This window comes from Triticum urartu, chromosome 7A (genome assembly GCF_056163025.1).
Source record: "Triticum urartu cultivar PI428250 chromosome 7A, HENAU_Tu73, whole genome shotgun sequence".
Classification (NCBI taxonomy): Eukaryota; Viridiplantae; Streptophyta; class Magnoliopsida; order Poales; family Poaceae; genus Triticum; species Triticum urartu.
This window is the reverse complement of record NC_141879.1, coordinates 731124024-731135130: the sequence shown is the minus strand read 5'-3', so window position 1 is coordinate 731135130 and position 11107 is coordinate 731124024. Positions and strand designations below refer to the sequence as shown.

The 11107-nt window shown below is 41.5% G+C and overlaps 1 long non-coding RNA gene and 1 pseudogene across 2 annotated transcripts; one reads left to right on the top strand and one right to left on the bottom strand.

Moving 5' to 3' along the window:
• The first annotated feature begins 271 nt into the window (after window positions 1–271).
• Window positions 272–3196, top strand: LOC125524670 (putative receptor protein kinase ZmPK1; annotated as a pseudogene).
• A 4611-nt stretch (window positions 3197–7807) lies between these two features.
• LOC147962376 (uncharacterized) lies at window positions 7808–10275 on the bottom strand. 2 transcript variants are annotated; one of them, XR_015611611.1, is made up of 4 exons: window positions 9917–10275; window positions 8992–9122; window positions 8457–8904; window positions 7808–8151 (listed from the first exon to the last, which is right to left on the bottom strand). It is a non-coding gene; the product is annotated as an uncharacterized LOC147962376 (long non-coding RNA). The 2 variants fall into 2 exon arrangements; XR_015611610.1 differs by having other exon boundaries at window positions 8992–10275.
• Window positions 10276–11107: the final 832 nt, after the last annotated feature.

The following is an 11107-nucleotide window of genomic DNA, read 5'->3' as shown; positions in this document are numbered from 1 at the left end:
AGAAGTTATTGAGAGAAGGATACGTGAAACAATGAAATCCCTGCTGCAAAGTTGACCATTTATTTCCCGAGAAACAATTGATCCTGGGGACCTTTGTACGATATATAGCAAACTAATTACTCCTATATATCATTGTATTGTCACCACACAACTGAAATAAGTAACTTTTTTCACTTATCTCCTGCATGAAGGATGATGAAATTTGAGCAAGAGTGGCCCAAATTTGACGATGCCGTGGGGTCTACATCCTTATTTCAGGAGTATACATCAGCCAGCTAAAATAAAAGATGATGCCGTGGGGTCTGCATCCTTACTGTCATCTACAACGCTCAAACTTAATGACAATGACTTCTCAACTAACTATTAATTGCATCATTGACGAACTAGAACAAGCTATCATTCTCATGTAAGGGACAAGCGCCAAATCGCCAATCAGTTTCCTATTTAGTTATAGTAGAAGTATATCGCTTCTACCTACCACTAGTTGATTCCTATAATAGCGTCCATTTGTGATCATTCCATAGATCAACTCGAGTGCCTCAACAAATATGGATGCACGCTCTGCCTCTCTACTCCTACTAAATTTGGTTCATCTGTTTTTGCGCATCTCAGCTCGTGAATTCCTCTTGCCAGGCTCCTCTCTCTCCATAGAGGATAGCTCCCATATGCTCCGTTCACCAGATGGCACTTTCACCTGTGGCTTCAAAAACATTTCCCGAAATGCCTCCGTCTTCTCTATTTGGTTCTCCAATACAGTTGACAAGACTGTCGTCTGGAGCGCAAATCATCTCCATCCTGTGTACTCCTGGGGATCCCGAGTCATGCTATATGCGGATGGCGGAATGGTTCTAGAGGATTACAATGGACAGTCCGTGTGGGAAAACAGTGTCAACTCTACATCAACAGCTGTAAAAGCTCAGTTATTGGACACCGGGAACCTCATCGTGAAGGGCCAAGGTGATATTATTCTATGGCAAAGCTTTCATTCACCTACTGATACATTGCTGCCCTATCAGAACATTACCAGTGCTACCAAGCTGGTATCTACTAGTAGGTTACTTGTTCCTGGGCGCTACAGCTTTCATTTTGATGATCAACATCTACTCACATTGTTTGATGATGAGAAGGATATCTCTTTTATCTACTGGCCAAATCCTAATAGTGACATATGGACAAAGCAAAGAAACTCGTTTAATACCACCACAATTGGGGTTCTTGATAGTTGGGGGTATTTCCTTGGAAGTGACAATTTAAATTTTAAGGCTAGTGATTGGGGCATTAGGATTATGAGGAGGCTAACCTTGGATTATGATGGCAACCTTAGATTATATAGTCTAAATAAGACAGATGGAACATGGTTGGTCATATGGATGGCACTTCCTCAGACCTGCTCTATACGTAGTCTATGTGGTACGAATGGAATATGTGTGTATACACCTAGGCCTTCTTGTGCATGTGCCCCTGGACATGAGATCATCGACCCAAATGATAGGAGCCAAGGTTGCAGGCCGAAATTCAATACTAGTTGTGATGGGCAGGAGATGTTTGTGAAGCTACCAAACACTGACTTCCGAGGTAATGACCAAAGTAAGAATACCTCAGTTTCATTTCATACTTGCAAGAAGATATGCTTGAACGACTGCAATTGCAAAGGTTTTTTATACTGGCAAGCAAGTGGAGGTTGCTATCCAACGTCGTCCCTTTTGGGTGGTGAAATGAGGCCGGGTTTGGGTCGTTCTATCTATATCAAGCTTCCTAAGACATTACAGGTCTCATAGTCCTCAATTCCTCAATCTCAACCTTTTGATCCTAGATATGCTCCTAATTGTAGTGCAAAGACCAAATATTCCATTCCTGAATTTCTGGATCAACCCAAAGATAGTCATAGTGGATTAAACTCGCAGTACTTATACTTGTTGTATGGATTCTTATTAGCAATATTTTGTGTAGAGGTGATATTTGTGGCACTAGGGTGCTGGTTTTTGTTGAGAAGGGAGGGAAAGCAGTTACCAGGAGTATGGCCACCTGAGATTGGCTATGAAATGATAACCAACCATTTTCGCGGATACACTTACAAGGAGTTGCAGAGAGCGACTCAAAAGTTTAAGGATCAAATTGGGTGCGGGGCATCTGGTCATGTATACAAGGGGGTCTTGAAGGACAAGAGGGCAGTGGCGGTGAAAAGGTTGGCAGACATAAACCAAGGCGGGGAAGAATTCCAACATGAACTAAGTGTGATTGGGAAGATTTACCATATGAATCTGGTGAGGGTATGGGGTTTTTGTTCTGATGGCCCACACAGGATATTGGTTCTAGAGTACGTTGAGAATGGTTCATTGGATAAAACTTTGTTTAGTAGCACAAGGTTACTTGAATGGAAGGAAAGGTTTAATATTGCTATAGGGGTGGCAAAAGGATTGGCGTATCTTCATCATGAATGCTTGGAGTGGGTTATCCATTGTGACCTGAAGCCTGAAAATATATTGTTGGATGACAACTTGAACCCGAAGATCAGTGACTTTGGCCTTGCTAAACTTGTGAGTAGAGGTGGATCCAATAAAACTGTGTCGAGGATCCATGGAACAAGAGGTTACATAGCTCCTGAGTGGGTCTCTAGCCAACCAATAACAGCAAAGGTTGATGTCTACAGCTTCGGAGTGGTTGTCTTGGAACTACTGAAGGGGGCTCGTGTTTCAGACTGGGCATCAAATGCTGACGAGGAAGTGGAAACGGTCTTTGGATGGGTCATTAGGATGCTTGCAGAAAATCTAATGATGGAGGGTGGCCAACAGTTATGGATCTCCAACTTTGTTGATTCGAGATTGAATGGCCAGTTCAATGAGTTGCAAGCAAGAACTATGGTCAAGTTGGCCATTTCTTGCGTAGAAGAAGATACCAGAAAAAGGCCCACCATGGAAAATGTTGTGCAAATGCTTCTTTCGGTTGTTGATGCATAATGCAACAACATGCTACCCCCCCAAAAAAGGAGTTTGACGTTTTGTATACTATGCAACATGTCATGTAATGCTTATTATAGTTGTATCCACAACAAGGTATCTATGATGTGTATCCCGTTTGAGTAATAAGCCTGTCGTGTATCTATATTAGTATAAGTTCCCTTTTGTTTATGGTTTGAAATTCTTCACCAAGTCGGTTTGCAAGTCAGTTATGTATATTGTAATGAAAAGCCACCAAAAAAGCTGCAGATAGCAGCACCAATCCATCCATCGATTCGTACATTGTTAGCCAGCTTTGCTGCAGAGGCCATATGATTTAGCTGCTGCAAAATCAATAGGCTTCATGTACGTGAGTCCTTGCATGGGCTGATGTGACTGAAGCAGTTCAAGGCCAACATGTCGATGTAAATCAAGAACACCACGAGCCACTAATATGGTAATATTGAATTTCGTATTTGACCACTGCGCCAGATTATGTACCATAAAAGTTATGCTAGCTCTAGTATATAGTAGCTTTCCCTACGAAAGTGCTGTTATGATCCTGACTCATGTGAGCTCGGGTGAATAGTAAAATTCAAAAAAATAAAAACAATTTTGTTTTCAAACATTGACAATTGTTGGATAGCTTCCAAAGTTTCATCATGAAATGTAATTCATGGAAAATGTGGGAAAAAATCGATGCTCCAAAATGCTTTTGAAAATAACATTTTGGAGCATCCATTATTTTTGCCACGTTTTGCAAGAATGTTATCCGGTGATGAAACTCTACAATCTATCAGAACAAATGTTCATAATTTTTTGAATTTTGTTCTTTTACTTTTCTTACCACTGGTTATGGCAATATATATACATACATAGACTCCCCTCTCTCTCTCTCTCTCTCTCTCTACATATAGGGTTGCGCTATTCGCCACCCAGGGTAAGGAATAGTTATTTCTCACCCCAGCCAAACCATTCGCTGCACGCCCAGACCACAAGAGAGAAACAGCCAGGGAGGTAAAATTACGGCATAGAAAAATGAATCTGTCCCGCACCAAACCACCTTAGGGAACAAAGATGCGAGGTAATTTTACAACCTCGGTGGGGTAAGTTACATCGTGGAGACCAGAACTAAATCGGCTAACGGAAGTGGCCATAACAAAAAAAAAACTTGATGTAAAACTACCCGACGTACAACTGGGATAGGAATCTACTGGAGTTATTTTGGACGTGCAAACTGCCTGGACCCACCCTATTAAATCCCTTCTTTTTTTAAAACATCTCTTTCAAAATACGTACCTGCTTTCCTCAAAAAAAAAAAAATACGTACCTGCATGAGCTTTAGCTGCACTACCACAGATCCCTCTCTATCATCTGTTTATATAAGTCACCTAAAAATCTGTTTACACAAGTGAGAAAAAAAGATCTTCTGATCAACTCCCAGAGAAAAAACATAGTGGAGAGCGGCCGAGTCTTGTCTCTACTTTACATCATCCCTGATAAAAATAGATTCTCTGATCCCGTCACTCGGCCAGCCGATCCATTGCGAGGGAGCATTGTCATCTAAGAACTCAGGGCGGCAAGGACATGTCACCATTCTTGATTGGAGGCGCTGCGCGTGAGTCTCACCGTGAGAAGGCCGTGGTCGACGTCTGGGCAAGACAGCCATCGTGCTACTTGTTCATATTGTTTTTTGCCCCCCCCCCCCCCCCCCCCCCCCCAATTTTAGCTGAACATGTTCACAATGTGTATGTTGCCTAGCTTCTCGGATCACAAGGACATTGTCCATGGCGGACCAGGGAATGGCTCGGCGTGCTTCTCCGCGCCACCCCTCACGACAACGATGATGACTTATCGGCCAGTAGCAAAGATAACAAATACTAAAATATGTGGCGACATGAGTGTTCTCTTTAGGCAGAAAATGCATGTGATATGTCTATTGATCTTCTTTGTGTTTGCTGACATTTTTATCATCAATTGACATGTAATTTGTGATCTGTTTAAAATTGTCTGTCTCAATGAAATATTTGACAATGTGATGTGTTTAATTTGAGGTTCAGCACTTCTTTCGACATTAGGCTTATTTTTTATAGGGGAGCAATGACTTGGGACTTGTCAGTGGCGGAGCCAGAACTTTTGTGAAGCCTGGGCGAATTTGAGACTGAGTGTCGAACCTAGAAACCAAAATCGGGTGTTCGGATACACAATATATAAAACGACATCAAACTTTTAAACCACAAATCCACATTAATGATGTGGTGTATACCAACTCCTTTGCTGTTCTTTCTGATCCTGAATTGTTGCTAAGAGCTAATATGATGGGGGTTATGATCCCAGACACTGATTTTTCAAAAGTTAACATCCTACGTGAACTTGAGAATTTTAGAAATAATGCTGTTGAGAAAGATACCCCCCTGTTAATAATATGTTCATTACTACTGGGAAGGGGGAGGACATACCTATTAACCTTAAATGGGGGGATGATTATAATAGTGACACCTCTGATTTTACTGTTGTTGGTCCTAGAAAGAAAAAAAGTGCTAAGAAAGTTAAAACTAGCATCTCTAGGCCTAGAACTAGAAGTCAAAAAACAGTGGAGCCCACTGTTGATCCTGGTAATGCTGCTAAATCTCCTGGCAGAGTGACTAGGGGGACGGGGAGGAAGAAAATTTTAAAATGAATGGTCTTTTTTGGAATTGCAGAGGGGCAGGCAAGAAAGGAATGACTACTTGCCTCTCTGACCTTATTAAAGATCATTCCCTGGACTTTCTTTGTTTGCAAGAAACTAAGAAGAATAAAGTAACCCCTGGTTTTTGAGGAAAATAGATACTTATAATGCCTTTGAGTGGAACTGGGTTCCCTCTCTGGGCAAGGCTGGAGGCATGCTTTGTGGGGTTAAAAAAAAGCAAACTAGAAGTTGTTTCCTAGTCTCTAGGCAGGTTCATTATGCAAGTGATTGTGTTTGATGTCGAGAAAAAGTGTATTTGGGCTCTTCTAAATGTGTATGGTGCTGCTCATGATGAGCAAAAAGAGGAATCCCTCTATGAGCTCGCTAGTTTCTGTAGCCATCTCTCAATTCCTTATATTGTGGGGGGAGACTTCAATATTCTTAGGCACTGTGGTGAGAAGAATAAAAAAATGGCTACTTCTCAATATGTTGATAGATTCAATGACATCATTAATACTATGTGCTTGAGAGAAATCTTTATAGAAGGGGGCTTGTATACTTGGTCTAACAATCAAAGTCACCCTACCCTGGAAAAGCTTGACAGAATCCTCATGAGCAATGATTGGGAGGACTTGTTCCCTTTAGTTACTGTTAGGAAATTGGTTAGAGATCTCTCTGACCACAACTCTCTCCTTCTCTCCACTAACAGTAATCGCCCTCAAACTCCCAAACCTCGTGAATTCAGGTTTGAAATGAGTTGGATGACCAAGGAGGAATTCCTCCCGTTGGTTAGCAAAATTTGGCAGAGACCTGTCAAATCGTCTGACCCCATTGATGTCCTAAATATCAAATTAAAACGCTTTAAAAAATTCTTCAAAGGGTGGGGCTCTGATAAGTTTGGGCATGACAGAAAAGAAAAAGAGAAGATTAAAAACGAACTTGCTGACATAGAGACTATGGAAGAGCAAGGGCACCTTGATCCTGAAACCCTCGACAGGCGAGCTGAGCTTTGTGGCAAGCTTCAGCAAATGCTGGCTGATGAAGAGCTTTTTTGGTTACAACAGTCCCATGAGACATGGCTGTTGAAAGGGGACCAAAATACTTCTTTTTTCCATAGGATTGCCAATGGAAGGAAAAGGAAAAACAAAATTCACTCCTTCTCTAATGGAGATGAGGCGATTGAGGGCACTGAAAAATTTATTGAAACATGCTACTGATTACTATAGAGAGCTCTTTGGGACAGCTCCTGGTAATCTCTTTCATATGGACCCTAGTTCTTGGGGAGAGGATGAAAAACTTACTGATACGGATAATGATTTCCTTACCCGTCCCTTTAGTGAGGAAGAAGTTAAAGCGGCCCTCTTCTCCATGGATAGCAATCGTGCACCAGGCCCGGATAACATACCAGCAGAATTCTATAGATTCTGTTGGGAGATTGTTAAACAGGACATCATGAACTTATTCGTGGCCTTCCATGAGGGTACCTTGGATGTAGAGAGGCTTAACTACGGTATAATTACTCTTATTCCCAAAATTAGTGGGGCAAAAAAAATCCAAGAGTTCCGCCCCATCTGCCTTCTCCGTTGCCCCTACAAGCTTATCACCAAAGTCTTGGACAACAGGGTGGCAGTGTTTGCTGATAAGCTTATCAGCCGCCATCAAAATGCTTTTATCAAAAAACGTAATATTATGGATGGAATTCTGACTTTGCATGAGGTCCTCCACCATACGCATGTTAAAAAAAGTACCGGGGTTGTGCTTAAACTCGATTTCGAGAAAGCATACGACAAAGTCAATTGGGACTTCCTTCTTGAATGCCACAAGCTTAGGGGCTTCGGAGACAAGTGGTGTACATGGGTTGATCAAGTTTTGCGGAATGGGACCGTGAGTGTTAAAATTAACAACACGGTAGGGCCGTATTTCCAAAGTTTTAAAGGGGTTCGTCAGGGAGACCCTATGTCTGCAAACATAACTTGTGATTCATTCAGAGGTTGTGCTTCGCCCCATACGATTTGAAATGATTATGCATGCTGCACCTATATGTCGGTCATGCTTCTCACCAACTGATAATTTTGAACTCAAATTTAACATGGATGCTCCAGCTGAGATATGCATTCATAAGACATATGTAGTTCAAGAAATGCATCCACAAGAGACACCATCAGAGACATGTATACCATAGATGTGTAAATAAATTCCGGCCTCTTCTGAAAACAAAAAATCTACTGGCAACTAAGTAGCAGAGCAATAACAATTATGACATTAACATGTGGATAAATTCAGTGGCAATTAATCAGCAGCTAGAACAAGAAATTTTATTCTTAAAATTAATCTTCTGGTAGGAGTAGTGGCAGTGACTTCCTCTATATCTTTTTGCTAGACCGTAGAACACCGACTCTTTGACTAGTGCTCCCAGGATTGATGTTTGTTATAGATGAAGAAGCTTGGAAGGATTGGACCAAGGCAACTTGATAGAAGCATGGCCAAGTTGTGTTGGCATTTTGGCACTAGCTAATGCCGTGTTCTCTTCTGAGGAGGATTCAAATGCTGCAAATTCAATCAGCGAGCATTACTAGTTAGACAACGCAAATGTATACAGTTCCAACCAAGCAAAATTCAAAAAAAAAAACCAAGGTGAGATGTGTGACTGCATAAATGTGTTTTCAAGAAATGCTGATACAAGGTATGTATAAAGCTAAATGAGATGTGAGATGTGCGAGTACAGTAGCATTTATCTAATTGGTCTTTAGCTTGCCTTTTGATCTATCCAAACAATTGGTATGCCATGGTACTGGCAGTACAATAAAGAAAAAGGTACAACCAATAGAGGCAAAGAATAATTTCCTACATACCCAATAAATGGTGCAGGTTCCAAATAGAAAAAGGAGTGTTGCTCAGCTTCCTCCTCTCCTTTCTGTGATTTGTTAATTAGACCTATGTATGACCTATACGGCCCTTGCACACGCATCATTACCATCATGAGAACTTCAATCCATAATGTGAGTCTATGTCAACACAAAAGTATGAGTTTACCCGCAAAAAAAATATACACAAAAGCATGAGTTAAATCAGTTTTTTTACTCAATCAAGAACAATATTCTCAACGTACTTTATTGTACTCTCGTAATGTAGGCATTTCAAAGCAATCAATTATATACATTGTCAAACAGGACATAAAAAGAATATGAATGCACCTGCTTAGTAAAATGGCAAGGAATACATCTCACTTGGTGTTTTTTTTCCTTGCTCTGGAATACATCTATACACTTACAGGGCGGAAAGCTTCTCCTAGTCCGAAATCTGGAATAAGTTTAGATATGGTCAGCACTCAAGTGTCGATAGCTCTCACTCGAATGCACCTGCCAATAAGTTTAATTTGACACATACTGATGTAAATTGACGGAGAAGGATGCAATATGGAAGAGCTCCAGCCGCGAATGGCTAGTCACCAACTATCATGGTAGGAGGAGATGGAGATGCAAACTACATCAACAAGAATGCAACGGCCGCGAACCAACCTGTGATTGAGATGGTTAGGTGGACAGTGGTATCCTCAACCCACCAGGTTTCAAATCCTGGTGCTCGCATTATTCCTTACGGTTGCTTCGTAAATCTCAAGATGATATGCCGGCTCAGTCTTTCGAAGGTGCTCATAGAGGTAGGATATGCGTGTGTGCGTTCATAGGGATGAGTGTATGCACGTGTATATAAGCGCTCGTGTCTGTACTGATGCTAAAAAAAAAGAATGCAACGGCCAATGTAACCTGATGACAAGGAACACTAGCGACGCTACAGGCCTGCTCCACCTGCTGTGAATCAACGGCCGCCGTCCACAGTGCGAACATCTAAGAGTGTTCATAATTAATTTTTGTACAGAATCAAATGCTCACACAAGCAACAGTACATGGTAAAATCTAAATAGCCTCTTGGGCAGAGGATGTTCGATCTCACTAATGTTACTTTCCATCTACAGTACTGCAGCTTTGCAGGTACATAAGTTAAGTTAAGAGTCTGCTCATTGCTAAACTTGAAATAACTATCAGCAAGATCTGAAAAAATATAAATCTGATAAATAGGACTTTATGTCTCTGTAACAAATGGTGATGTATGTAGGATACGAAGGAAAAAAATTCAGCAATTTATCCACTATGAAGGATCAGAAATTATTCCATGGTTTGACGATGAAATTCACGAATTGACCAAAAATTCTACAATTGAGAAGCGAGATTCTACTACATGTACGTTTCCTGCGAACCAAATTGGGGATTGGAGCAAATGAAAAAGATTAGAGCAGCCAAGGATGGACACATACCAACGTATGTGTACCTATACATGTCTGGATGAATGATTTGAGGTAAAGTTCAAGGACGCTTGTTGTGGTGGCCTCCAGCTTGCTGGTCACGTTGATGTCCATACGCCCCCCCTTCAACACCACCATCGGTAGCACCCAGATCCACCGGCCTATAGCCAAATCCGGGGACTGAGAGCCGCCAGAGCGAGCGGACTGGGAGCGCCCAGATGCAACTGACGATGGGAGAATGAATCAATGGTTACTGGGAGCGGATTACCGGGAGCGGGGAGGACGGATTCTAGGAGGCCGTATCAGAAACTGTCGACCACGGCGGCGGTTCATCTCGGCGGCAGTGCACAAGGAGAGAGAGAGAGGGGTGTTTTTATGGGACGAGTGGTTGAGAAACAAGGTAGAAAGGAACGTGGGGTAAAAAAAAAAGCCCCGAGACGTAAGGCTTTTGGTCCGTGCGAGGCTGGGTCGTTCGACCGGGGTGAAGAATTACTTATTCTTCACCCTGGGTTACTAATAGAGTTTCTGTGTGTGTGTGTGTGTTGTTCCGCTCTTTACTAGGTCCCTCGAATCTGAGTCGAACCTCCGAGTTGTGTTGTGCTCTACGGAGTGCCTCCCCTTTAGACTGCTTTTCAAGGATCCATGTAGAGGTTTATATAGGATTACTTGACAAATAACCAAACTTATCCTTTGGACCAGAAAAGAAAAGGTGTACCATGAATCACATGCTATTTGGTACAACTTTTTTAAAAAGTTTACATACATTTATTTAAAAACTCTTGAACATTTCTGAAATTCTCGAACGTTTTCCTTAATCCGTGAATATTTTTAAAGTTCCACTGATAAAAAAGACGACAACAAAAAGAAAGACCGAATATTGTGTCTCATCGCTTTCTGGATGGCAGCACGGGCGTTTGCTTCACATCAAGCACCCTATAAGTGTTTCCAATTTACCGCCCGTGAGCGGCAAATGTGTGTGGCTTTTTCTTTGAGGTGATAAAAAGCGTGGTTTCGCCTTTAGCGCCTGCAGCTGGGCCAGCCCCATTTGACACAGCGTGATCCACGTCGTCGGCTACTTGATGTTTTTTTTTCATGTTGCTTTGTTATTTCTTTTTTATTTTTTATTTTTTCTATCTTGTGTTTTTCAGACTTTTTTTCTGGTTTTGTTTCTTTATTTTTTACTTTATTTTTATTTTTAATGTT